Here is a 6,069-nt window from a genome sequence, read left to right as displayed (position 1 = left end):
TCAGTAAAGATTTTTTGGTAGCATCAATATATTGGTGTGTGGATTTTTTCTTCATTTACAATCGTGTAGACGATCACATAATAACGTCAGTTAGGGGGCATTCTTAAAGCAAACTTCAAAAGGTCCATAGATTTGGCTGCCATAATGACGTCACAATGAAAAGTGAGGTGTTGAAGGGGCTGGAACCCCTTAAAAAACATGAAGTTGTCCCCTAGCCCCCTTTAGAGATTTTTCATATATTTTGATATATGAATAATACAATAATACATTACCAGAAACACAAAGAGCTCGCCTGAATGACCACAACAAGTCAAAAGCAAACATTCACGTGGAGCCGTTTAATATTTCATGTACAGTCAAATGTAAAAAACGTTAAAAACGTTCACTCTGAAAGAATATAAATTCAAAGATGTGCGCCACATTTTCCCGAATTTTCAAAAATAGCAGATCTAGAAGCTCGTATAGCGCACAACACCTACTGAGCATAAGTATAATATTTGTACTGTATTTATACAGATATATAGTATTATATCGTTTTGCATCTTTGTGACAGGCCTAAACATTCTCCTCTTCCTCCCCCTCCCCCCCCCCCCCCTCCCTCCAACAGAGGAACAGGTTTGACGACATGGGTTTTGACATATAATAATTTTGTAAATATTCAAATGTTCCCCTTTATGCACAACATCGGTATCGGTCGATCGTGAGAGAAAAAAAGAAAAAAAAAACTATCTGTGATCAGAACCTGATGGGAGCACCTCTACTTCACACAGCTGATATTTAACATGTGATCAACGTTTCATTTAGGAACGCCTGTGTGTCCTGATGTCACAGTAGGTCTTGGTGTCCACTGAGCGTGCTCAGTAGGTCCTGGTGTCCACTGAGCGTGCTCAGTAGGTATTGGTGTCCACTGAGCGTGCTCAGTAGGTCTTGGTGTCCACTGAGAGTGCTCAGTAGGTCTTGTGCGCTAGGAGCGTGCTCAGTAGGTCTTGGTGTCCACTGAGCGTGCTCAGTAGGTCTTGTGCGCTAGGAGCGTGCTCAGTAGGTCTTGTGCACTAGGAGCGTGCTCAGTAGGTCTTGTGCGCTAGGAGCGTGCTCAGTAGGTCGTGTGTGCTAGGAGCGTGCTCAGTAGGTCTTGTGCACTAGGAGCGTGCTCAGTAGGTCTTGTGCACTAGGAGCGTGCTCAGTAGGTCTTGTGCGCTAGGAGCGTGCTCAGTAGGTCTTGTGCGCTAGGAGCGTGCTCAGTAGGTCTTGTGCGCTAGGAGCGTGCTCAGTAGGTCTTGTGCGCTAGGAGCGTGCTCAGTAGGTCTTGTGCGCTAGGAGCGTGCTCAGTAGGTCTTGTGCGCTAGGAGCGTGCTCAGTAGGTCTTGTGCACTAGGAGCGTGCTCAGTAGGTCTTGTGCACTAGGAGCGTGCTCAGTGGGTCTTGTGCACTAGGAGCGTGCTCAGTGGGTCTTGTGCGCTAGGAGCGTGCTCAGTAGGTCTTGTGCGCTAGGAGCGTGCTCAGTAGGTCTTGTGCGCTAGGAGCGTGCTCAGTAGGTCTTGTGCGCTAGGAGCGTGCTCAGTAGGTCTTGTGCACTAGGAGCGTGCTCAGTAGGTCTTGTGCCCTAGGAGCGCGCTCAGTAGGTCTTGTGCGCTAGGAGCGTGCTCAGTAGGTCTTGTGCCCTAGGAGCATGCTCAGTAGGTCTTGTGCCCTAGGAGCGTGCTCAGTAGGTCTTGTGCCCTAGGAGCATGCTCAGTAGGTCTTGTGTGCTAGGAGCGTGCTCAGTAGGTCTTGTGCGCTAGGAGCGTGCTCAGTAGGTCTTGTGCGCTAGGAGCGTGCTCAGTAGATCTTGTGCGCTAGGAGCGTGCTCAGTAGGTCTTGTGCGCTAGGAGCGTGCTCAGTAGGTCTTGTGCACTAGGAGCGTGCTCAGTAGGTCTTGTGTGCTAGGAGCGTGCTCAGTAGGTCTTGTGCGCTAGGAGCGTGCTCAGTAGGTCTTGTGCGCTAGGAGCGTGCTCAGTAGGTCTTGTGCCCTAGGAGCGTGCTCAGTAGGTCTTGTGCACTAGGAGCGTGCTCAGTAGGTCTTGTGCCCTAGGAGCGTGCTCAGTAGGTCTTGTGCGCTAGGAGCGTGCTCAGTAGGTCTTGTGCACTAGGAGCGTGCTCAGTAGGTCTTGTGCGCTAGGAGCGTGCTCAGTAGGTCTTGTGCCCTAGGAGCGTGCTCAGTAGGTCTTGTGCACTAGGAGCGTGCTCAGTAGGTCTTGTGCCCTAGGAGCGTGCTCAGTAGGTCTTGTGCGCTAGGAGCGTGCTCAGTAGGTCTTGGTGTCCACTGAGCGTGCTCAGTAGGTCTTGTGCACTAGGAGCGTGCTCAGTAGGTCTTGTGCGCTAGGAGCGCGCTCAGTAGGTCTTGTGCGCTAGGAGCGTGCTCAGTAGGTCTTGGTGTCCACTGAGCGTGCTCAGTAGGTCTTGTGCACTAGGAGCGTGCTCAGTAGGTCTTGTGCGCTAGGAGCGTGCTCAGTAGGTCTTGTGCCCTAGGAGCGTGCTCAGTAGGTCTTGTGCGCTAGGAGCGTGCTCAGTAGGTCTTGTGCCCTAGGAGCGTGCTCAGTAGGTCTTGTGCGCTAGGAGCGTGCTCAGTAGGTCTTGTGCGCTAGGAGCGTGCTCAGTAGGTCTTGTGTGCTAGGAGCGTGCTCAGTAGGTCTTGGTGTCCACTGAGCGTGCTCAGTAGGTCTTGTGCACTAGGAGCGTGCTCAGTAGGTCTTGTGCGCTAGGAGCGTGCTCAGTAGGTCTTGTGCCCTAGGAGCGTGCTCAGTAGGTCTTGTGCGCTAGGAGCGTGCTCAGTAGGTCTTGTGTCCTAGGAGCGTGCTCAGTAGGTCTTGTGCGCTAGGAGCGTGCTCAGTAGGTCTTGTGCCCTAGGAGCGTGCTCAGTAGGTCTTGTGCACTAGGAGCGTGCTCAGTAGGTCTTGTGCCCTAGGAGCGTGCTCAGTAGGTCTTGTGCGCTAGGAGCGTGCTCAGTAGGTCTTGTGCCCTAGGAGCGTGCTCAGTAGGTCTTGTGCCCTAGGAGCGTGCTCAGTAGGTCTTGTGCGCTAGGAGCGTGCTCAGTAGGTCTTGTGCCCTAGGAGCGTGCTCAGTAGGTCTTGTGCGCTAGGAGCGTGCTCAGTAGGTCTTGTGCGCTAGGAGCGTGCTCAGTAGGTCTTGTGTGCTAGGAGCGTGCTCAGTAGGTCTTGGTGTCCACTGAGCGTGCTCAGTAGGTCTTGTGCACTAGGAGCGTGCTCAGTAGGTCTTGTGCGCTAGGAGCGTGCTCAGTAGGTCTTGTGCCCTAGGAGCGTGCTCAGTAGGTCTTGTGCACTAGGAGCGTGCTCAGTAGGTCTTGTGTGCTAGGAGCGTGCTCAGTAGGTCTTGTGCACTAGGAGCGTGCTCAGTAGGTCTTGTGCCCTAGGAGCGTGCTCAGTAGGTCTTGTGCACTAGGAGCGTGCTCAGTAGGTCTTGTGCGCTAGGAGCGTGCTCAGTAGGTCTTGTGCACTAGGAGCGTGCTCAGTAGGTCTTGTGCCCTAGGAGCGTGCTCAGTAGGTCTTGTGCCCTAGGAGCGTGCTCAGTAGGTCTTGTGTGCTAGGAGCGTGCTCAGTAGGTCTTGTGCGCTAGGAGCGTGCTCAGTAGGTCTTGTGCACTAGGAGCGTGCTCAGTAGGTCTTGGTGTCCACTGAGCGTGCTCAGTAGGTCTTGTGCGCTAGGAGCGTGCTCAGTAGGTCGTGTGTGCTAGGAGCGTGCTCAGTAGGTCTTGTGCCCTAGGAGCGTGCTCAGTAGGTCTTGTGCGCTAGGAGCGTGCTCAGTAGGTCTTGTGCGCTAGGAGCGTGCTCAGTAGGTCGTGTGTGCTAGGAGCGTGCTCAGTAGGTCTTGTGTGCTAGGAGCGTGCTCAGTAGGTCTTGTGCCCTAGGAGCGTGCTCAGTAGGTCTTGTGTGCTAGGAGCGTGCTCAGTAGGTCTTGTGCGCTAGGAGCGTGCTCAGTAGGTCTTGTGCCCTAGGAGCGTGCTCAGTAGGTCTTGTGTGCTAGGAGCGTGCTCAGTAGGTCTTGTGCACTAGGAGCGTGCTCAGTAGGTCTTGTGCCCTAGGAGCGTGCTCAGTAGGTCTTGTGTGCTAGGAGCGTGCTCAGTAGGTCTTGTGCGCTAGGAGCGTGCTCAGTAGGTCTTGTGCACTAGGAGCGTGCTCAGTAGGTCTTGGTGTCCACTGAGCGTGCTCAGTAGGTCTTGTGCGCTAGGAGCGTGCTCAGTAGGTCGTGTGTGCTAGGAGCGTGCTCAGTAGGTCTTGTGCCCTAGGAGCGTGCTCAGTAGGTCTTGTGCGCTAGGAGCGTGCTCAGTAGGTCTTGTGCGCTAGGAGCGTGCTCAGTAGGTCGTGTGTGCTAGGAGCGTGCTCAGTAGGTCTTGTGTGCTAGGAGCGTGCTCAGTAGGTCTTGTGCCCTAGGAGCGTGCTCAGTAGGTCTTGTGTGCTAGGAGCGTGCTCAGTAGGTCTTGTGCGCTAGGAGCGTGCTCAGTAGGTCTTGTGCCCTAGGAGCGTGCTCAGTAGGTCTTGTGTGCTAGGAGCGTGCTCAGTAGGTCTTGTGCACTAGGAGCGTGCTCAGTAGGTCTTGTGCCCTAGGAGCGTGCTCAGTAGGTCTTGTGCACTAGGAGCGTGCTCAGTAGGTCGTGTGTGCTAGGAGCGTGCTCAGTAGGTCTTGTGCGCTAGGAGCGTGCTCAGTAGGTCTTGTGCACTAGGAGCGTGCTCAGTAGGTCTTGTGCCCTAGGAGCGTGCTCAGTAGGTCTTGTGTGCTAGGAGCGTGCTCAGTAGGTCTTGTGCACTAGGAGCGTGCTCAGTAGGTCTTGTGTGCTAGGAGCGTGCTCAGTAGGTCTTGTGTGCTAGGAGCGTGCTCAGTAGGTCTTGTGTGCTAGGAGCGTGCTCAGTAGGTCTTGTGTGCTAGGAGCGTGCTCAGTAGGTCTTGTGTGCTAGGAGCGTGCTCAGTAGGTCTTGTGTGCTAGGAGCGTGCTCAGTAGGTCTTGTGTGCTAGGAGCGTGCTCAGTAGGTCTTGTGCCCTAGGAGCGTGCTCAGTAGGTCTTGTGCACTAGGAGCGTGCTCAGTAGGTCTTGTGCACTAGGAGCGTGCTCAGTAGGTCTTGTGTGCTAGGAGCGTGCTCAGTAGGTCTTGTGCGCTAGGAGCGTGCTCAGTAGGTCTTGGTGTCCACTGAGCGTGCTCAGTAGGTCATGGTGTCCACTGAGCGTGCTCAGTAGGTCTTGGTGTCCACTGAGCGTGCTCAGTAGGTCTTGTGCCCTAGGAGCGTGCTCAGTCGTATCTTCCCGTCCATGCTGCCTGTCAGGCAGGCGCCACAGTCCACGGCGCAGCACCAGTCCACCGTCACCACGGAGACGCGATGTCCGCCCAGCGACAGCACGTTGTTCAGCCACGGCTCCTCCCCATTGGTCAGCTGGAGGGAGGGGGCGGAGAAAATGATGATCACTGTGTGCAGGACATATTTAGCTAGTAAATGACTCCTCCGTGTGTGTGTGCGCCTTGGAGTATATATGAATAGAGACGGCACCCGAGTTCTCCTCCCATCCACTTGCATTAAGTTGCTCTAAAGCGCATGAGGCGATTTCACTCCTCCTTCCGGGTAGGAACAGAGTGCATTCTGGGATGGATTTGACCCAAACACACGAACGCGCTGCCGTTTGACTTTTATTTTATTTTATTGCACACGTTCACGTGCGTTCACGTATGAAACAGGGTTCACGTATGAAACAGCGTTCACGTGTCATCGTGAACGCGCACAATGATAGTCAACGGACCAGCGCGTTCATGTGTTTGGGCCCACGCTGCAATACCACATTCGGCCACTATGTCCATTTCTCCGCAGGGTTTCCTCCGGGTGCCGTCTCTATTCATATATACTCTAAGGTGTGTGTGTGTGCGCACACACACGCACACACACGCACACACACGCACGTCCTGACCTGTTCCAACTCTGGAGGAGTAATCTACCAGGTACACATGCACGCACGCACACACACACGCACGCACGCACGCACGCACGCACGCACGCACGCACGCACGCACGCACGCACGCACGCACGCAC

This window comes from Electrona antarctica (assembly GCF_951216825.1).
Source record: "Electrona antarctica genome assembly, chromosome: 18".
Classification (NCBI taxonomy): domain Eukaryota; kingdom Metazoa; phylum Chordata; class Actinopteri; order Myctophiformes; family Myctophidae; genus Electrona; species Electrona antarctica.
Note: the sequence above shows the minus strand (reverse complement) of the source record.